The following is a 22556-nucleotide window of genomic DNA, read 5'->3' on the forward strand; positions in this document are numbered from 1 at the left end:
TAAAAGTAAGTCAAATAATTTGAAAGATGGTATCCTACATGGGTGAAAAAAATGGCACTCCCTGAAGACATATGACTGCTAAATGCTAAGGGCCAAGATGGGGCTTAAGCCTCAGGAGATTTTGACCAAGAGGGTCCTTAGGACATCCCAGAATATGAAAACTATTTTATTCCTGTTTAAGTTATGAGCCAAATGTAGAATAGCACGAAACTGATTGAGTAGCAGACTATGAAAGAGTCAGATTAGCCCCAAGCTTCAATCCCTTTTCTGACAGCAGGCTGGTTTTATAGACCAAGCCAGGCTCTTCCATCATTTTGCTGGAGAATTGACTGGATTTGTGCTATTAGGATGTTGGATGTCTCTCCCACATACTAAAATCTCACAAGAGATATATACCTTGGTAAAGAGAAGGCAGAGTTGTTAGGTATATTCAAAACAACTCTCCAATTTGATATGCACAGAAGGGAATTCTTTTCTTGTACTGCAACCTAATACAAAATCTCCAGTGACAGAGGAGTTCCAGGTCTAGAGGGAAGACAACTGCTATTGTTTTGTTGACTGGAATGGTTGGGTCTCTATGTTTCCCTTTTGTGGTTTTGCAGGAGATTAATGTAGTTGCAGGTGCAGATATAACAGTTACAGATTGCCTCCTTGCTGGCCTTCTTTTGGTATTTGTTTCTACTGCTATGGAGATAGTTGTCATTGTTTAGGCTGCTGAGACTCAGTGACTGTGGCTGTGGTGAGACTTCAGGCTGGTACTCAGAAATGGATCATGCACAAAGCAGTCCACCCAAAGCTCACGGATTGTCATGCAAGTGGGTGCTCAATTGAATTGAGAGCTAGAGCAGTGGGATAAGAATAGAGTAGCATGGCTTTCTATTCCAAAATCAAAGGAACAAATCATTGTGATGTCTTAGCAGTGGATCAGTCCATAGCAGTCCTCAGATGGATGGAGAACTTTGAAAGTAATTGAACATGGATGAAGTGATAGACAGGTCTGTGGCTGTGAAGCTTAACTGTACATAGTAGAAGGAGCCATGGAGGTTCATGAAAACTTGGCTTGTCATTCTAGACATTACTTGAATTTGAACACCCGGCCCATTGGAAAATGGTCTTTCTTAATGCTAGAGAATAGAAATGGAGAGTTAACTCAATGTAGGGGGCTTCCAAGTATTGCCTCCACAGGAAACACCAATAAGGTATTGGTGGGTATAATGTGAAGTATTCTACCCTCTATTTCAGTATGGAGTCATTTTAAATACCAACACCAGGTCTATCTCATTTTCCATCCCTACTATTCCAAGCAATTGAACATGTTATTGCTTTGCACAGCAGTATAGATCACAGCATTTTTCAGCAATATCTATGTTAGCTGATCTTCCTGTCCAATAACAGAACAATGGAGAAGTAATGTGTTATGTCAACACACAACAGAACTATTTCAGCTAAGGTGATGAATGTAGTCAAGGTGATTGCAGGAGAGTTCTTGTAACTCGTAATAATCATATTATACCATATGTATTTAGTCCCAGACAGATATCTCCCGATTCTCTCTATATGGATGGGAAATCTCCTACATGTTCCATTCCTGACATTGAAGGCAATGTTCCATGTCACACCTATATGTTCCATTCCTGACATTGAAGGCAATGCTGTTGAGCATTTGACCAATGCCTAATATTTTTGGTGAAAGTTGCAGAATGGGTAGGCCTTGGTCACAAAGTTACTGTATACAATATATAGTTTTTAAAAGAACGTGTTCAATGAATAGTACAATGAGAATTAATGACATTTAGGATTCAATACAAGTACAACATTATTTGAGTTGCTTTAATATGAAAAATCCTTCCTGAGCTTCTTTAATAAGGATTATTTTACAAGACCCTTAGTTTGAATACATAAAGATTAAAATAATAATATCAGGGTTAGAAGATATCCATCCAAATATGTTTCCACTATTCCAAAGTTATAAAGTGAAGCACAGAAATCTCATGGCAGTGTGCAAATCTGTAATTAAAACCACATACAGAGAGTGATAAAACCAGAGGACTCCCTAAGCCACTGTTTCCATCAATCTGCTGTACTCAAATTTGTCCCTGTGAGGATCATTGCATACAGGTAGTAGGATCATTCCATGCTTGGTTTGTTAACATTTCTAAATGGGTGAGTCTGAACATAGCCCTTTTTAGAAAGTACACTTTTGGGCCTACACATTAGTTATGGGCTAGATATTGTGAAGAAAGATATACCATGAAACTCTTTTTACAGGATGAATACAATTTCTCTATAAAAGTCAGATGCCCCACTTCATAGAATTAGAAAAGCAATCATAACTTTAACATAAAAGCACTAAATATCCAAAATAGTATTAACACATCTCATATGAGGTTAGTGATTCACAATATTGTAGCAAGTACAGCCTACAACTGAAACAAGGTAGATTGCTATAAAAAATGAATCTGAGTTAAGTTCCATTTGGAAATACATGTGGTTTAGTCTCTTTGGTTTTAGGTATGTACCAAAAAATGCACCCTGGAGTACACATGGCCTCTTCATCAAGTCTTCACTAAAACGTGGTTATCCACCTGTACAGAAATAACCTGGATTCCACACGGCTTCTTGCTGCATTCCTTTAGTCTCAGCCCTCTTGAGGCAGGGGCTGAGGAAGAGGCAGAGGTGGATGCAGTAGGAGAGGCTGAAGTTGACATGGAGACAAAGGGAGAGGGGAAGGCAGGAAGCTCTTTCTGAGTTCAATGTTTGCCTGTTCGATTTAGAAATGTCCAGGGTAGGCTGGGCTATGGAGAGGGTTCTTTTCTCAAGAAACTAAATATGAGTTAGTAAATAATTGAATTCTGTTTACTATAATTTACCCTGGACAAAGATAATTACTGCCCAATTTCCCAGAGGCCAAAGTGTAACAAACTCTGATACTGTTACAGCACAGCATAGCACAAAGAGTTGAAGGTTCAGGAGATGCCAGGTTTCTTCTCACCCTTCTTCCACAGTGAGTGACAGACCTTCACAGATTCCAGCATGTGCTCGCTGAGGTGGGTTTGAAGCTTGTTAAATCTATCATGGTTGAGCTCCACAGTAATTCCTGCTTCCTCTTGGTGTTGAGGACAGTGGCTTGATGGCTTTAGCTCCTTCAGCTTTCTTGGAATTTATTTCTCTAGTTCTCTTGATCTTGTATTCTATGATTCCTAGGTCTGCAGGGCCTGCAGAGTGTGGCTTTCTGAGCTTTCCCCTCCATTTGCTAGGCCATGTTATTAATATACCCTTCTCTGGCCACAGCAATGACCCCAGCCTCTCTCCTCTACCATGTCCTGATATTGGATTCTGACCAGAGAAGCTATGTGAAGAGAATTAGAGCCTTTTTCTTCCATCTTCACCTGGTTTAAGGGTGTGCTGGTGACACCTTATCTTTACTGGGCTTGATCGCTCCTGATGATGATGCAGTCTTTGCATTGGGTGGTTGTGAGAACCTGGAATTGGTTTAGTTCAGAGAGGGAGTTGAGCAGTTGGGAAGGTGAACTTCTGCCACAGGTGTAGTCATGTCTGCAAAGTCCATGTTGGAGGCCAACACACTGTGCATGCCCCAGGCTCATCCTGACCAAGACTGCTGCTTCCCAATGTGGCATTGTCAGAAGCAAGCTCCTCTTCTAGGCTCCCAGGGTTAGTGAAGTACAAGGGATGTTTCATGTTGGGGTGTGCTAAAGGGAGGAGAGATGGGTCTTGGTTTTCTTTTGTGCACTCATAGGCATCCAGAGCCACTGACAGATTTGCTGCCATCTCATGCGGTTTGTCATTCTCTGTTCCAGGCATGGAGCTTGTGGCAATACCAGGATTTCTGAAGGTTGTGAATGGGGACTGTTAATGACTTTTCTCCATCAATGGTTGGTGTCCTTATCTGGGAATCCAGGGTGCAGGAGTTGCAGAGTTCTGTTCTGCAGCTGAGGGAGTCTCTGGCTTGATGTGTGATTTCCAGGGAAGTCTCCCTTTGCACCACTGAAAAAGAGTCAAGGAAGAAGTCAGTACCTGGTAAGTGGGATGCCCCCTCCTTTCAGTGCACCTCTACACTTAGTCCCCTACAAGAGCTGGATGACATTCTTAGGATCTCAGCCACAGCTGCAGATATTCAGAAACATCAGTCTGAGTGGAGTTCCAGTTGTAAGTACATTCACAAATCTGAGGATTTTGGGTGAGTACCCAAAATTCACCTGGGCTTACACATGTCTTCTTTCAATCATTCTGAGAAACCTGGATATCTACATAGACAGAAAGAAACTTGATTCCATTTAGTTTTTTGGAGCATTCCTTTAGTCTCAACACTCTTGAGACAGGTCCATGACGAGGGTCAGGTCCAGGGCTATATTAGAGGCAGAGTCATAGGCAGAGGTAGAGGTAGTGGCAGAGGTAGAGGCAGTCTGATGTCAGTGAGTTCAAGACTAGCCTTATCAACATAGTGTGGTGGTATTGTGTTCCTAAAATATTTTGCACCCTAATAAACTTATCTGGGGTCAGAGAACAGAACAACCACTAGATACAGAGGCTAGAAATTGGTGGCACTCACGCCTTTAATCCTAGCATTCCAGAGGCAGAAATCCCTCTGGATTTCTGTGAGTTCAAGGCCTCATTGGAAACAGCCAAGCATGGTGATACATTCCTTTAATCCCAGAAAGTGAGCCTTTAATCCCAGAAAGTAAGGGCAGAAAGCAGAAAGGTATATAAGGCATGAAAACCAGGAACTAGGCTGGTTAAGCATTGAGGCTTTTGAGAAGCAGTTCAAGAAATTAAAAGCAAATTAATAAATAAATGTGTTATATTTCCTATGTATCACCCTGTAAAATGGAATGCCAAATGCCTCAGAGGCCTTAGTGTGAGTAACCCTGATAGTATGAGAGCACAGAGTATGGTAAACAGTTGAATGTTCACAGACAGGCCAGAATGAAGCAACACACCAGCCACTCAAGAAATCCTGGCTGTAGGTGACAGATAGTCTCTTAGGGAAGTGAAGAATTTGTTTTCAGAAAAAAAAGAAATAGTTATTCAAGAGGGGGTCCTAGAGAACAGGAGAACATCTTTGCTATTGCTACCTCTGCAGGAAGATTAATATCTAAATTATTTAGAATTAGATAAAATACATAAATCATAAGAAAGAAGACAACCCAGGTAGTAAGGGCCAAAGAAAAAGACAGTCCTCCCCAATTTCATAAAAAGGAGAGTGAGGACATACAAAGGTTCAGATTGAGGAGGAATCAAGGACATGCACATTGCACCTCCTAGATGCTATCCAAGGCCAACTAGAAAAGAAATGACAGATATACTGAGAGAGTTCTCAGAAGGGAATGTTAAACAGTGCTTGCAGGGATGGGAAGTTTTCCTCCCTTGTTGGGTGTCAGTGTAGAGGATCCTCCAAAAGCCAAACCCTGGCCCAGCACATGGTTCACATATGCCTTTCCAAAGAACTCAATCTATTAGAAATGTACTTTCCCATCAATGTTGACTGCAGCACTGTTTGGAGAACAAGCATAGTGTCCAACAGCATAGCCATAGGTGAAGAAAATGGGATATCTGAAGAAAGTAAAGTGTTTTCAGCCATAGGGAAAATGAAGTTATGTTGTTTGCAGTATGTGGATTCAACTCAGGCTCCATGAGATGGCTAAGTGGATAAGAACACTGGAGTGATTGCAGAATCCCCAGGCTTGCTTCAGAGCCCCTCCTGGTGGCTTTCTAACTCTCTTAATTCCAGACCTTAGAGATGATGCCCTTTTCCGGCCTCTGTGGGCACTCCACACATGTGTTCCACGTGAATTCAGGTGGACAACACACACACACACACACACACACACACACACACACATACACACACACACAAAATAAATTAAAATGTTAAATGGATGATTTCAAAGATGGAAACAACTTGAGATAAACATAGTTATGAAATGAAACTCTTCTCAGGAAGATGGTCACCCTTGTATATTTTCCCTTTAAGGTGGGTGCTTGATGGTGTATTCATGGAATCCTGTATTTCATATCATGAAATTTCATGAGGAGCTCTGTCCCAGAACAGTAATGATTAAAGGACTGGGGTGAGTGGTTTAAAATGGGAGGAAGTGTGGTAAGAACAGGAGTGTGTTTACTATAACAGTTCACTGTAACTCCTACAGGAAACATACCAAGTTGAAAGACTTTTATTTTATTTGAAAATAAAAGTCAAAGAGAATAATTACTTCTACCTTAAATAAACACTACCAGTGATTTATAGTATATGATATATTTATGTAACACATATTTCTACTTTGGCAACATGAATAGTAGTAAAATTATGAAGAAACCATCAAAACATGCTATATATACTTACCCATGGATGATATAACTGACTTTAGTTTCTCCAGTCACTTTTAGTGTCTTCAAATAGTTACAAGAATAGAAAAGATGTCTGACATTTATATATATAAATCCTTGCATCTACCAATTAATCTCCTTAACTCCATATGTACCTACTTATCAACACATTGACCCAGATCTTTAAATCCAATGTATACATGTATATGTGTATCTACATCTCACTTTCTCTATGTTAAATAGTACTGTGTTCCAAAGTCTAGGCCAGCCCTTACATGACATAGCCAAAATAGTAGAAATTTCCATATCCTTCTCCCTCTGAAGGAAGAGCTGCCATTTGCCCAGAGACGTGTACTTGGCAGCATTCTCTCTCTCCTGTTGAGCCCGCCTCTTCATGGCCTCCCTCTCTGGCCTCTGCTCTTCTGTGATGGGCTGTGAGATGACTGGCCCTGGAATGTGGACATTCCTCCATGGAATTGGTTGGCGGCTGAAGTCTTGCAGTAGATGTTGGATTTGAGGTTTGGGAGGTGATGGGGCATGGTTCTTGTCTGCAGAGGCAAGCTCCCTCTGTAGTGAAGGGTGAGATGATGCCCTGTAGGATACTGGCCTACAGACAGCTGGCTGAGGCCCAGTGCAAGACTGGATGGGGTTGGTTATGTTATCTTGTGTGGCACTGGTAGCAATAGGCAGAACTGGCTTGTCAGAGGCCATCAAAGAAGTGCTGGCAGGAGCTGGTTTAGATGGCTTGAGAATGGTAGGCTGAGCCGAGTAGGAATGAGGCCTCACAGAGTAAAATGTAGTGAGCCTGTGTGAAGCCAGGGAGAGAGGCTTTCTAGAAACAGGTCTGGCTTGAGGCTTGTCCAGGGCTGGCAAAGGCAGAGGTACTAACTTGTCTTTCCTAGGTGGGGGCAGCTCATAGTGGTAGGGAGACAGCTACTTGCAAACACAGCTCTCTGGTCTCTGAGCATTGCCCAGCTTTTTAACGGGCCTCAGGCCATCACATGGCACATCCTGTAATGATGTGGTTCCTAGGTCTGTCCTGGGATGTTTGTTGCACTTGAAATTTAGCAGAGCTTGAGTGATTAAGTTGCCAATTTTTTTCACTCTTTTTTCCAGTGTGTGAAAGGACCTGCATGGAGCATCTGCTTTCTGAGGTTATTTGAGGCTTTTTAAAGCTGCCGTGACTGAGCTCACGTATACTTTCTTCCTCTTGGTATGGGGATGGTGTGCTTCTCTTATGTCTTGACTCTGTGACTTGATGGCTTCAGCTGCTGTATTTTGTGAAATTGTTTTCTCTGGTCCTATTAGTCCCATCTTGCCCCTGTACCCTAGCTACCCTGAGCCGGCTAGGTGCGGCTTCTTGAGCTTTGCCTTCCAAATGATTGTTGTTCATGTTGTCAATAACCCCTGCACTAGCCCCAGCATTTGCCCCAGGCTCTCTACCCTCCACCAGGTCCTGGTGCTGGATTTGGGCCTGAAGAGCTTCATGAAGAAGATGAGATAATTTCTGGTCTTTCTTGCTCACCTATTCAGGGAGACCTATGATGCTGGAGCATTCCTGAACCCGATACCTCTTGGTGACTGTGGAGTCCTTAGAATGGATTGCTGTGGTATTTTCCCAGTGGTTTAGGTCAGTGAGGGAGTTTAAGATTTGGGGAAGGTGAATATCTGACATACTGTAGTCATGTCTTCCAAGTCAATGCTTGAGACCATGATACTCTGCAAAGACCCAGTCTCTTCTAGACCAAGGCTATTGCTTCCCAAAATGGCATTATCAGAAGCTCAGTTCTGACTTAGTCTCCTAGTATCAGTGTAGTTCAGGGGCTGCTGCATGTCCAGGTGTGCTAAAGGGGGGAGGGATGAGCCTTGGTTTTCTCTACTGCCTTCATAGGCATTCAGCAAGCAGCTTTGATTGCTCAGCAGTCATCTCTTCCACATTGTTATTCTCTGTTTATTCCAGGCTTGAAGCTGGAGGCAAGGAAGGAGTTCTGAAGGACTCTGAATGAGGGCAGTTAATAACCTGTCCCCATCAACAGGTGGTATCTTCATCTGGGTAGCCTGGGTTCAGACATTGCAGCAGTCAGGACTCTGCAGCAGACAGTGTCAGGCCTGAAGTTGTCAATCTGCAGGCTGTCTCCATTTGCATCACTGAAAAAGAGTCAAGGAAGGAGTCAGTGCCTGGTAAGTGAGATGATACCCTCCTAGAGAGTACACATCAGCCCTCAGGTTCCTTCGGTAGTGGGTCATGCATTCCTATGAGCTGTGCTTGAGTAGCAATGGCACCACCTCAGTTTACAGACACTTAGTAATTACTCAGTTGTTCCTGGTGAATATTCCCTGTCCTGTTTCAGAGGAATGTTAATATGAGTATTTCGTTGTTGTAAGATCATGGCCCCAAAATTTCATAGCTATACTAGCCACATATTGTTTTAATTTTCCCCGCTGTCCTTCTGGACATATACATTCAAGCAATCTTGTGCTTTGTTTCACTTGAGATAATGTTCCAATCCGTAACAGCTGAACATTTACCTCCTGAAGTGGCCAATTTGGATGCCAAAATTCTGGTGCAATTATTGTCACAACTGCACCTGTGTCTACTAAACCATCCAAAAATGTTATTTATTCATATTTTTAATTTTGTTCTTTGTTCATTTATAAAATTTTGCCAAAAAATTGCTTTGCGGTTTCTCCTGAATTTTCTATTCTCTCTGCCTCCGCTGTTCTATCACTCTGAGCAGCCTAGTTTATTCCAATAGGCATTTGGTTATTTAATTGCTCTGAGAAGGGGTTTCTTCTATGATGGCAGGGAAGGTCTGAAGTGAATTTTCTGTGGGGGCCTGCATGAGGCCCCTCTGGGAGTTTCCTGAGGACAGAGGCAAAGGATTACCTTATCTGTCCCTTGTTGATCTGCATTCATTGCTCCACACCTTCTGCATAATCCAGAAGGGAGGGATATTCTGTTGTCATTGTTCCTTGAATAAACCATCTTTCTAGGAATGCCCTGTTTACATTCCCTTTTCAAATGACCTTCTTTTCCACTCCCAAAACATATGACATCCTCAAAACTTTTGTAATTGCTTCTCCTATCCACATATCATCATGATAATGAGACTCAACATGTCCCCACTTTGGGTGCCAAATGTAGACAAATTTCTAAACAGTCTTATTAAATGAGAAACACAGAGCCAAATACAGGGGTAAAAGCCATAAAGATCAGAGTGATAGCCACCAACTTACCTTAGCTAAACATGTCACTGTAGCTTTCCAAGAGATCCTTTTCCTGTGTAACCTGTACCTTAATTGCCTTGCTGTTTTGCTTTTTCATTGGCTCTTAACACAGCCAACTCATTTCCTCAACACGGCCTCTCTATACAGACCTCCAGATCTCTATGGTTGGTAGTGGGATTAAAGGCATATGCCACCATGCTTGGCTGTGTCCTTGAACACACAGAGACTCTGTCTGCTTGTGATCAGATTAAGGGCACATGCCACCACTGCCTGACTTCTGTTTATAGCTGTCTATGACCTCTGATCTACAGGTAAACTTTATTTATTCACATACAAATAAAATGTCACATTTCCGCACAAATACGATATCACCACACAGCTTCCCTTCTGTCAGTGCTTTCCATGGGATCCTACTGGAGAACACCTGGATAGGACAGTGCCAAGGTAGACACTGATCAGTCAACTCAGTCACCATGGTCATGACAGCTGTTAGGTAGGGGTAAGCACTGTTCATGAGCTGCTGGCAACAAGTGCTGGAGTCTGATGGCAGAAGCCATGCTGAACTCACAGCTGGGGTAGAGACCCTGGAGAAGTTGCACACATTTCTTGCTAAGGGCATGGCATTCCTCAGCACAGGCACAGAGGGCTGCAGAGCACTTTCTGTCCCAAAGAAAGGTACACTTTGGAAATTTTCTGTAGAAAGCAAGAGGACAGTGGGAAAAATGATGAGATGGCAGGTTTCTAGTTTCCTGGGGGGTGCTATGTAAGGAAATGGGGCCAATCAAAGAAACCCATTCTGACCCAGAAACCAGAGCTAGTGATAGGAACACACTCTGACCCTGGGACCTATGCCAGTGGAAGAGACACTTTAACCCTCAACACAGAACCTAAGAAGCATACCCTAACCCTGACACCAGAGCAAAAGTAACACACTTTGTCCCTCGATTCAGATCCAATGAAAGAATATACCCTGGCCCTAAAATTAGATCCAAAATGCTAATAAGAATTCATGAGACCTCCCAACTGGACAAGAGGTGAGTGCCTGGTCTCAGCCTAGATCCCATCCCTGGGCACAAGCCATTCCAGGGAAGACCTGCCCAACTTGGCCCCAGGTTCTGGCCATTGGGCAGGATCATCTCCACCCACACCAGATGGCTCCCCTTCTCCAAGACCCCTGGCAAACCCTGCAATCTCCACACCCTGCCTGCACACCCATCTGCCTAAGACCGCAGCCATTTCCCGAGACTTAGAGACCAGCCCCCAGCTCCCATCCTGCCCCAGACCTCCCATCTGGACAAGAGGTGAGTGCCTGGGCTCAGACTAGATCCCATCCCTGGGCACCAGCCATTCTGGGGAAGACCTGCCCAACTTGGCCCCATGTTCTGGCCATCAGGCAGGATCCCCTCCACCCCCACTGGGAAGGCTCACCTTCTCCAAGACCCCGGCAGACCGTGCATCTGGACAAGACCTCCCATCCTGCCCTGGAGCTCCCATCTAGACAAGAGATCTGTCAGCTCTGTCTGGACCAAGTGCGATAATAAGACCAAGAACGTATCCACAAGGAGATGGACAGACATCAAGGCAGAAGTACATACAACAAAATGAAGAGCAATACACCATCACCAGAACCTAGCCCTCCTCCAACAGCTAGACCTGAACATCAAAAAATGGAAGAAGCAAAAGAAACCAGCCTTATGAATAACATAATGAAGAGGGTAGAGGCTTATATAGAAGGAATCACAAATGAAATTGAAGAAAAGTCAAACAAAAAAAATGGGAAAACACTATAGAAAACTAGAGGAAAGGACCAATAAAGCAAAAGAAAACAATAAAGCCTTGAAAGAAAATCATGAAAAAGCAATGAAACAGATAAAGGAAACAGTCCAAGACCTGAAAAGGGAAGTAGAAAAAATAATGAAGACACAAACAGAGGGAATGCTGGAAATAGAAAATCTGAGTAAACAAACAGGAACTTCAGATGCAAGTATAACCAACAGAATGCAAGAGATGGAAGAGAGGATCTCTGGCGTTGAAGATACGGTAGAAGAAATAGATTCATCAGTCAAAGAAAACACTAAAGCCAACAAAGTCATGACCCAAAATGTCCAAGAAATCTGGGACACCATGAAAAGACCAAACCTATGAATAATAGGGATAGAGAAGGAGAAGAACACCAACTCAAAGGCACAGAAAATATATTCAACAAGATCATAGAAGAAAACTTTCCCAACTTAAAGAAGGAAATGCCTATGAAGATACAAGAAGCCTATAGAACACCAAACAGACTAGACCCCACAAAAAGTCCCCTCACCACATAATATTTAAACAACTAAATGTACAGAATAAAGAAAGAATATTAAGAGCAGTAAAGGAAAAAGGCCAAGGGACTTATGAAGGCAACCCATCAGAATAACACCCGATTTCTCAATGGAGACTTTGAAAGCCAGAAGGACCTGGACAGATGTAAATCAGACACTAAGAGACAATGGATGCCAGCCTAGACTAATATACCCAGCAAAATTTTCAATCATCATAGACACAGTAAACAAGACATTCCAAGTCAAGGCAGATTTAAACAATACTTACCCACAAACCCAGCCCTACTTAGAAAGCACTAGAAGGAAAATTCCAACCTAAGGAAGTCAGATACACCCTCAAAAACACAAGCAATAGATAATGCCACAGCAGTAAACCCCAAAGAAGAGAAGTACACATACACTACCACCAAAAAATAACAGGAATGAACAATCACTGGTCAGTAATACCACTTAATGTAAATGGACTTAATTCACCTATGAAAAGACACAGGCTTACAGAATGGATATAAAAGCAGGACCCAGCTTTCTGCTGAATACAAGAAACACACCTCAAATTCAAAGATAGACACTACCTAAGAATAAAAGTCTGGGAAAAGACTTTCCAATCAAATGGTCTTAAGAAACAAGCAGGTGTAGTCATCCTAATTCCCAGGAAAATAGACTTTAAACTAAAATCAATCAAAAGAGATCAAGAAGGGCATTATATACTCATCACAGGAAAGATCCACCAAGATGAAGTTTCAATTCTGAACATTTATGCCCTAAATGCAAAGGTACCCACATATGTAAAAGAAACATTACTAAAGCTTAAACCACATATAAAACTCCACACATTAATAGTGGGAGACTTCAACACCCCACATTCACCACTGGACAGATCTCCCAAATCGAAACTTAACAGAGAAATAAAGGACTTAACTGATGTTATGACTCAAATGGACTGAATCCATATCTACAGAACATTCTATCCTAACAAAAAAGAATATACTTTCTTCTCAGCACCCCATGGAACCTACTCTAAAATCGACCACATACTTGGCCACAAGGCAAATCTCAACAGAAACAAAACAATTTAAATAACCTCCTGTGTCTTATTGGACCACCATGGCCTAAAGTTAAATTTCAACAACAACAAAAATTACAGAAAGCCTACAATCTCATGGAAACTGAATAATGCCCAGTTGAATCACCAATGGGTCAAGGAAGAAATAAAGAAATTAAAGATTTACTAGAATTTGAACAAAAGTGAATGTACAATATACCCAAACTAATGAGACACTATGAAAGCAGTGCTAAGAGGAAAATTCATAGCACTAAATGAATATATAAAGAAGTTGGAGAAATCTCACACTAGTGAATTAACAGTACATCTAAAAGCTCTAGAACAAAAAGAAGCAAACTCACCCAGGAGAAACAGACGCCAGGAAATAATCAAATTGAGGGCTGAAATCAATAAAATAGAAACAAAGAGAACAATACAAAGAATCAATGAAACAAAGAGTTGGTTCTTTGAGAAAATCAACAAGATAGATAAGCCCTTATTCAAATTAACACAAAAGCAGAGAGAGAGCATCTGAAATGAAAAGAGAGATATAATAACAGACAACAAAGAAATCCAGAGAATCATCAGGTCATTCTTCAAAAACCTGTACTCCACAAAATTGGAAACTCTAAAAGAAATGGATGATTTTCTGGATAGGTAGCACATACAAAACTTAATCAAGACCAGACAAACTATTTAAATAGACCTATAACCCCTAAGGAAATAGAACCAGTCATTAAAGGTCTCCCAACCAAAAAAAAAAAATACCCAGGAGCAGATGATTTAGCTCAGAATTCTACCAAATTATCTAAGTAGAGTTAATACCAATACTCTTCAATTTGTTCCACACAATAGAAACAGAAGGAACATTACCAAACTCTTTTTATGAGGCTACAGTTACCCTCATACCCAAACCACACAGAGATGCAACAAAGAAAGAGAATTACAGAACAATCTCCCTCATGAACACTGATGCAAAAATACTCAATAAAATACTGGCTAACTGAATCCAGGAAGACATAAAAAAATTATCTACCAGCCAAGTAGGCTTCATCTCAGGGATGAAAGGATACTTCAACATATGAAAATCTGTCAATGTAATACACCATATAAACAAACTGAAAGAAAAAAAAACACATGATCTTCTCATTAGATGCTGAAAAAGCCTTTGACAAAATTACACACCCCTTCATGGTAAAGATTCTAGAGAGATTAGGAGCACAAGGAGCATGCCAAAACATAATAAAGGCAATTTACAGGAAGATGACAGCCAACATCAAATTGAATAGAGAGAAAATCAAAGCAATTCCACTAAAATCAGGAACAAGAAAAGGTTGTCCACTCTCTCCATAATTATTCAACATAGTACTTGAAGTTCTAGTTAGAGAAATAAGACAACAAAAGGAGATCAAGGGAATACAAATTGGAAAGAAGTCAAACATTCACTATTTGCAGACAGTGTAATAGTATACATAAGTGACCCCAAAAATTCTACAATGGAACTCCTACAGCTGATGAATTCCTTCAGTAATGTGGCAGGATACAAGATTAACACAAAAAAAATCAGTAGCCCTCCTATATACAAATGATAAATGGGCTGAGAAAGAAATCAGAGAAACACCACCCTTTAAAATAACACAAATAATATAAAATACCTTGGGGTAACTCTAACTAAGCAAGTGAAAGACATGTATGATAAGAACTTTAAGTATCTGAAGAAAGAAATTTAAGAAGATGTCAGAAAATGGGAAGATCTCCCATGCTCATGGATAGGCAGGATTAACATAGTAAAACTGGCAATCTTACCAAAAGCAATCTACAGATTCAATGCAATCCCTGTCAAAATCCCAACACTTTTCATAGACTTGGAAAGAAAAATACTTAACTTTATGTGGAAAAACAAAAAAACCTAGGATAGCTAAATGAATCCTGAACAATAAAGCAACCTTTGGAGGCATCACAATCCCTGACCTCAAGCTCTACTATAGAGCTACTACAGTAATAAAAACAGCTTGGTACTGGCATAAAAATCGACATGTGGACCAATGGAATCAAATTGAAGACCCTGACATTAATCCACATACCTATCAACATATGAACAAAGAAGCCAAAAAGTACCATGGAAAAAAAGAAAGCATTTTCAACAAATGGTGCTGGCATAACTGGATGTCAACATGCAGAAGATTGTAAATATATCCATATGAGTTGCCATGCACAAAACTCAACTCCAAGTGGATCAAAGACCTCAACATAAATCTGGTTACACTGAACTTGATAAAACAGAAAGTAGGAAGTAGTCTTGAATGCATCGGCACAGGAGATCACTTCCTAAATATAACACCAGTAGCACAGCCTCTGAGAGCAACAATAAATAAATGGGACCTCCTCAAACTGAGAAGCTTTTGTAGAACAAAGGACATGGTCAATAAGACAAAACGACAGCCTACAGAATGGGAAAAGATCTTCATCAAACCCACATCTGACAAAGGGGTGATCTCCAAAATATATAAAGAACTAAAAAAAAATAGACATCAAAATACTGAACAATCCAATTTAAAAAATGGGCCACAGAGCTTAACAGAGAATTCTCAACAGAAGAATCTCAAATGGCTGAAAGGCATTTAAGGAATAGCTCAACATCCTTAGTAATCAGGGAAGTGCAAATCAAAACAACTCTGAGATACCATCTCACACCTGTCAGAATAGCTAAGATCAAAAACCCTGAAGACAGATTGTGTTGGAGAGGATGTGGAGCAAGGGGAACACTCCTCCACTGTTCTTGGGAATGCAAACTGGTACATCCACTCTGGAAATCAGTATGGTGGTTTCTCAGAAAATTGAGAATAAGTCTTCCTCAGGACTCAGCTATACCACTCTTGGGCATATGCCCAAGGAAACTCAATCTTACCACAAGGACACATGCTCAACTATGTTCATATCAGCATTATTTGTAATGGCAAGAACCTGGAAACATCCTAGATGCCCCTCAACTGACAATGGATAAAGAAAATATGGCATATATACACAATGGAGTACTACTCACCACTCAGTAAAAAAAATGACATCATGAAATTTGCAGGCAAATGGATGGAACTAGAGAATATACTGAGTGAGGTAACCCAGACTCAGAAGGACAAACATAGTATGTACTCACTCGTAGATGTGAGAGAAGGGACGGCCAGACTCCAACCCACAGCTCCAGAGAGGCTAGCTAACAGGGAAAGTCTCTAGGAGGGACACATGGATGACCCAGTGAACAAGTAGATGAGATCTACATGAGCAGGCTGGGAATGGGGGGAGGGGTGGCAGAGGAGAGGAGTGCAGCATGAGAACATAGGGAAATTGGAGGGTCGAGCTGGAACAGGAACAGAGTCAGAGGGCAGGGAGGGAGATACCATGACAGATGAGGACATCATGGGAATAGGAAAAGGTAGGGTGCTTTTAGGAATCCACAAGGATGACCCCACCTTGGAATGCTGGCATTGGTCTAGAGGGTTCCTGATATGGTCTACTCTGGTGACCAGTCTAGTGAATAACCTATCCGTCATCACAGAGCCTTTGTCCAATGATTGATGGAGGCAGATGCAGAGATCCACAGCCAGGCACCAGGTTGAGCTCCGGGAATCAAAACAATGAGAGAGAGAGGAGGGATTCTGCAGGAGGAGGATATCAAGATCATGATGGGAAGGTATGCAGAGATGACCAGGCCACACTAGTGGAGGCCCATGAACTGTGGACTATTGGCTGTGGAGCCCCCGTGGGACTGGACTAGGCCCTCTGGATATGGAAGACGGTTCTTTGGCTCAAACTGTTTGGGGGGCACCCAGGCAGGGGGATCGGGATCTGTCCCTGGTACATGGGCAGGCTTTTGGGAGCCCGGTGACTGGTGTGATGCCTTGCACAGCCTTGGTGCAGTGGGGAGGGGCTTGGACCTGCCTAGACTCAGTGTGCTGGGCTCTGCTGACTCCCCTGGGGAGACCTTGATTTGGGGGATGTGGGGTGGCTTGGGAGGGAGGGCTGGAGGGTGGAAGGAGAAAGGAGGGGGAAATCTGTGGGTGGTATGTAGAGTGAGTAGAAAATTTCGTAATAAAATAAAAAAATGAAAAAAAAAGTAATGAACAAAACACAGTTTGGCCCTGAAACCAGAGCCAGCTCTGCCAGTGAAAGAAATATGCCCTGGCCCTGAAATTAAAGCCAACTCTGTTCCTGACCAATGAAACCAACCAATCTGTGAGCAGGAAAACAAATCAATCTTTGAACAGAAAATCTCTTTGGAGAAATTCTTCCCCTAAAAAGCTCTTCTGCCTGCTTAGTTGTGGGTTGTTCTTTCCCACCCTGGCAGAGACAGCCATTCTCCTGGAAAACCTCATTCCAAAATGAATCTCTTTCTTAAAAGAGTCTTGGGTAAAGATCTTCATTAGCCTGCACAGAACAGAAGAACCTTGCCAAGACATTCCCTAGGGGGACTGAGCCAAAAAAAAAATGCTTGTGGAGACATTCCCTTACCTGGGTTGAGCAACACTGAGCAGAAAAAAGTAACAACTTTTCCCTGGAGGCAGAGGAGATTGCTACATTTCTGCAAGGTTTCCCCTTTAGCAGAGTGAAGCAGAAGCAGCAACATCTTGGGCCAGAGAGAAGAAGCAGAGCTCTTAAGTGAAGGCAGAGTGAGGTTCAGGTGTAAAGGCTCTCTCTCAGAGAGGAGCAGGATTGCTACATCCTGCAGGAAGACCATGTCTCATCCCACCCCTATCTTCAGATATCTCCAGACTTACTGACAAGTCAGGATACCTCTCCCACCAGATCTGTCCTCTGGATACTCTAGGTATACCGTAGCTTCCTGACAAATCAGGATATCTTTCCCTCCAGACCTGAGCTGTCCTACTGTGTCTGTACCAGCATTCACTGTACATTGAGTCAGCAACCTTGGACAGGAAGGAGAGGATCACCTAAGTGGAGGAAAGCTGGATGAGAAACTGTATCAGTTGATCTGGTTTATGAGCTGTCAGCATCTGTCCATTACCCAAGGAAGAGATCAGAGGGCTTCTTTGTGACTGTGTTGAAGGACAGGGCCGAATATATAGAGTGCACCTTGAATGATGAACTCAAGAATCTTTTCTTTGGGTTTTTTCCTAGAGGCCTTCCTTAGTCTGTGTTTCCCCAGGCAGGACTCGCATCTCTCTTCTCTGCTTTTCATTCCTTTTTGGTAGGGTTTGATTCTTGGGCCAGCATGACCCTATATCCTTAAAGTAATAAGCAGTATCATGGTGAACTTGCAGAAGCAGTGGTCTTTGTTCATCATGAAGAAGCTTGTAATTGGATGCTGTTGGTAGAAGCAAGCACTTGAGGGGCTGATGGTGAGTCTTGTTGAACATGTTACCTCTTTCAAATTTGTTGCTATTTGCTGCCCTGACTTGTCTACCTCTGGATGTTTTCTATCCTTCTGGTCTTTTGTTTTCCTGAGATAGGCAAGTCTCTGTAGCCCCTGTTTTTCAGAAGCTTACCTTGTATCTCATACTAGCCTCAGACACATGGGCATTCTTTTTATCTTGCCTCCATTCTTATAGTATTGAGGTTGTTTTGAGGTATATCCCCTTAGTTGCTGGCCCTCCCTGGGTGGGGTCAGCTTATGGCATTTTCTAGATCCAGGTGATGCCTGCATGCAAACTCAGGCCTACTTTTTAGTTGGTTTCTATTAAGCTTGTCATGGCAACTGCCTCAGTCCCCATATCTCTCCCCGACTTCACAAGCACCAATGACAAGACTCAGTCATGAGACCTATCTGTCCTGGGGCTCAAGGGTTTTTCGGAACTAAGAACTATTAGCTAACAGATTTTTCTAGAGCAGTGACATTTTCATCTATTACCATTCTTAATGCCCTGTAGTTCTAATCTTTGCACACAACTAGAATATAATCTTGAATGATTTATATAGAAATAATAATTTCTTAAGGCCATATAATACCTCTTTGTTTCTCCATAAAGAAGGTCAAGTGTCTTATCTTACTGTAGAATTATTGTAGTTAATGAACCCATCAATTGACAGTTCTGGGCCCATTTTCCTGGTATGTCAATGAGCATAATAGTTAGCAATTTTGTTCTCTATGCCAGGGAGTTTCTTTTTGACTCAGTATTTCAACCTATTATGGACAGGGAGTACAGGACAATGTATTTTCCTCTGTAACTGCTTCCAGTTGATACAGGGGCATAGTTGTCAAGGCCCTAAAAGGCTGAGAGACTAGTCAAAATCTGGAAGGCCAGTCATAGTCTGGGCAGTGGGGAACTTGTCAGAAGTATGGGCTTATCTGACACAGCAGTAGAGACAGGGAACAATGACATTGGTTAAGTTGGTCCACATTAGCTTTTAGCAAGTCCAGAGCTATTAGTTATCAACTGATGCTTGGATGTTTCTGTCAGCCAAGTGGAAAACTGTTGAGACAAATTTAAAGTAGGAACAAAAGTTAAAATTTATGAACCTTTTTGAACTTTTAAATGTAGTAAGTAGAAAGGGGAGGAGTTCTAAGACCTGGAGAGACAAAAATATCATCCTCAAGAATAGACAGGTAGGGAAAATTTAGGCTCTACTTATCTGGAGTCCATTTGACCTCTGTGAAGTGGATCTTGGTTTTATGAATTTTTGTCCTCTGAAGCCTATACAAATTCTTCATAAAGTCCTTAAAATTTTAGATATATTAGTATTACCAATATATACCAAAATCCATATCATAGACAAAGCAGATAATGAGTACCTGTAAAACAGCAGGAATGGACTCATATCTGAAAGTTTGAGCTGTGTCTGCTTTGAGTGCTGATCTCAGTCCTACCTCCTGGCTCTACTCACCTTAAAGACGGGTGTCTGGCGTGTCTTGAGCGGTTGTGGGATAGTAGATGGCAAAGGTGGAGAAGGGTGTTTGGACATCCGTTGACTGAATCTCCTTTGGCATCATCACCATCTCTGGTTGCAGGGCAGAGGCCTGACTCCCAGAGTAGGACCCATAGCCACAGGCCTTCAGGCACTGCCTGAGTTCTCCAGGCATCGGAGGGCCCAGGTTGTTGAAGTCATTGTAATAGACCTGGCTGCCCTCCAGGTAGGAAGCTGCTAGCCTGTATCCTTGATTTGGCAACTGTGGTAGGAAAGGACTCAGGCATTGGGATCTAAAATATTATCACCCTGGGCTGTCCTAGACAAGGAGGAGAATGTGGTATTCTGGTCAATGACAGTTACAGTGAAGTCCTGGAGAGCAGCTCCCCTCTGGTCAGTGTTTCCCGTGGGATCCCACTGTAGAACACCTGCATAGGAGAGTGCTGAGGCAGAGATCTGGCCCTCGTTAGTCAGCGCAGTCACCATGGTTGTGCCAGGTGGTAGGTAGGGGTAGGCACTGTCCATGAGCTGCTGGCAACAAGAGCTGGAGTCTGATGGCAGGAGCCATGCTGCACTCACAGCTGGGGTGGAGACCCTGGAGAAGTTGCACACACTTCCTGCCATGGGCATGGCATTCCTCAGCCCAGGCACAGAGGCCTGCAGAGCACATTCCATTGCAAAGAAAGGTGCACTTTGGAAATTTTCTGTAGGAAGCAAGAGGAAAATGGGAAGAGGGTGACATGGAATCTGTGTGTCTTCCCTTGAAGATCTTTGTTTTCTCCTCTTTATACAGTCTGGGAGAGTCTGAGACCCATTTTTCCTCACATATCCCAAACAAATGGTTCAGAATAATTCTTGGTAAAGGACAGGATGGCATTCATTTAGTGAGCTGCTGTTCTTCCTGTGCTGGCATGGACTTTCTAGTTGATCCACATTGACCCTTGCTCTGACTGGACAACAGCCTTCTTTGCCATGCTTTGTCTTTTTCTGATTCCTGCTGTGACACTGCCTCACAGCTGTGTCCAGAACAGAAGTGTTTAAAGTAGGAGAACCTTAGCTTCCCATGCCTGTGCCTTTGTTCTGTTCTGTGCAGATATTCCTCAATGTAGACAGAGAGAGAGTCTCTACCTAGATCAGTCTGGCCTGAAATCACACAGACTGGCCTGTCTCTGCATCAGAGTGCTGGCATTGTAGGTTCTTACCATGTCCACCAGGCTTGGCTCTACTCTGAGCTTTCTTAATGAAATGACGTATCAGGACTTTCATAGATAAGAACTGTTGCCGGGCCGTGGTGGCACATGCCTTTAATCCCAGCACTCGGGAGGCAGAGGCAGGAGGATCTCTGTGAGTTCAAGGCCAGCCTGGTCTCCAAAGCGAGTTCCAGGAAAGGCACAAAGCTACACAGAGAAACCCTGTCTCAAAAAAAACAAAAAGAAAAAGAACTGTATTTAGCTAAGAATCCCTTTGTCATCTAACTCTCCCTGTTCCCTACTACTTTTTATGTAAGTCACTACTTGTTATTTTTTAATATAAATTCAGCACACATCCAATATGACTACATGAATACAACCTGCTGATAACATTTCATGTTGAGTGCCTATGTTTCAAGTGACAGTTTAGGATTTCTAATGTAGCATGGGGTTCATCTCTGAATGAGATTGTTTCTTAATTAAAAGTTGGTTACACTGATTCTTCAATGAACACTTCCACAGTAATTGTTAATTTCTTGTAACTCTCCTATTTGGGAATCCTTGTGAGAATCCCTGCACACACTTGTGTGTCAGTTCTTGTCCAGAGAACAACTGACTGTGGAGTAGCCAGCCCATGTTGATAACATCCAACCCTACCAAAAGAGGAGGAGAATGCTGTGGAAGATGGGTAAGATAGAGTGTAAGAGCCAGGGCCTAGAGCTGGACATTGTTTTCTATATGTGACAGGAAACCTTTACCTATAATAATCTCAACAGTGTGGCTGCCTAATAATGGGTTGGGAAATGATAATGTCTTGTGCCTTTTTATTTACTCTGTGGTTATCTATTACATTAGTTCCAAACTACCTTTGTGTACATCCAGGGTCATCTCTGCAGTTTGTCTTCTTTTAGATCCATATTTTCCAGCCTCCGTAAGAACCATATCTAAATGTGACATTCAATTGCAGATATCTCTATCAGCATCAACAGTATACCCATTACACAAAAATTTAAAAGTATAGTAAAAATAAGGGAGAAGTGATCCCTTATTTCATAATGTTTTAAAATTTCTTTCCTTACCTGCCATGGTCGGGGGGGGGGGGGAGACTATCAGCAATCCACGGTACAATGGAGCAAGAGAATTGTCCTTGTCTGATCAGCTGACCTGAGTGGCAAGTGTGTCCAGTATCAGACAGCACTTACTGGTCACTGGTCACAGGTGACCTATGATGATCCAAATTTGTTTACAGGCATCACCGTGGCAACCCCAAGAGCCTACCAGGTTGGTAGGTTGGGTTGAAGGGCGAATGATGTCATAAACGGGGCAGCAGTCAATAAGAAAGCCGGATTCTGAGCTAATAGGTGGAATGGTTGGAGAGGATGCCAGGAGACTAACAGTAGCCATGCAGGCTGAGGTGTGTGCTAGTGAGAGGAGGCAACCCTGGCATGGAAGTCCCCCTCTCAGGAGATTTAGTCCAGGATATTGGCAGAGCTTCTTATATACAGTCAGTTCCCTTGGCCAGGAAGGAGAGGTCAGCATGGGAGGAGGGAACTCAGGTTCAGTTGATCTGGTTTA

The 22556-nt window shown here is 42.4% G+C and overlaps 1 long non-coding RNA gene across 1 annotated transcript in view; it reads right to left on the reverse strand.

Moving 5' to 3' along the window:
- Nucleotides 1-1809: 1809 nt before the first annotated feature.
- LOC143274327 (uncharacterized) overlaps nucleotides 1810-22556 on the reverse strand; it is a 48278-nt gene continuing 27531 nt past the window's right edge. Inside the window, exons 3-4 of the long non-coding RNA XR_013052929.1 lie at nucleotides 6362-8493; nucleotides 1810-4005 (exon numbers count right to left, since the gene is read on the reverse strand). This is a non-coding gene — a long non-coding RNA (uncharacterized LOC143274327). The remainder of the gene's footprint in view (nucleotides 4006-6361; nucleotides 8494-22556) is intronic.

Source organism: Peromyscus maniculatus, chromosome 1 (assembly GCF_049852395.1).
Source record: "Peromyscus maniculatus bairdii isolate BWxNUB_F1_BW_parent chromosome 1, HU_Pman_BW_mat_3.1, whole genome shotgun sequence".
NCBI lineage: Eukaryota > Metazoa > Chordata > Mammalia > Rodentia > Cricetidae > Peromyscus > Peromyscus maniculatus.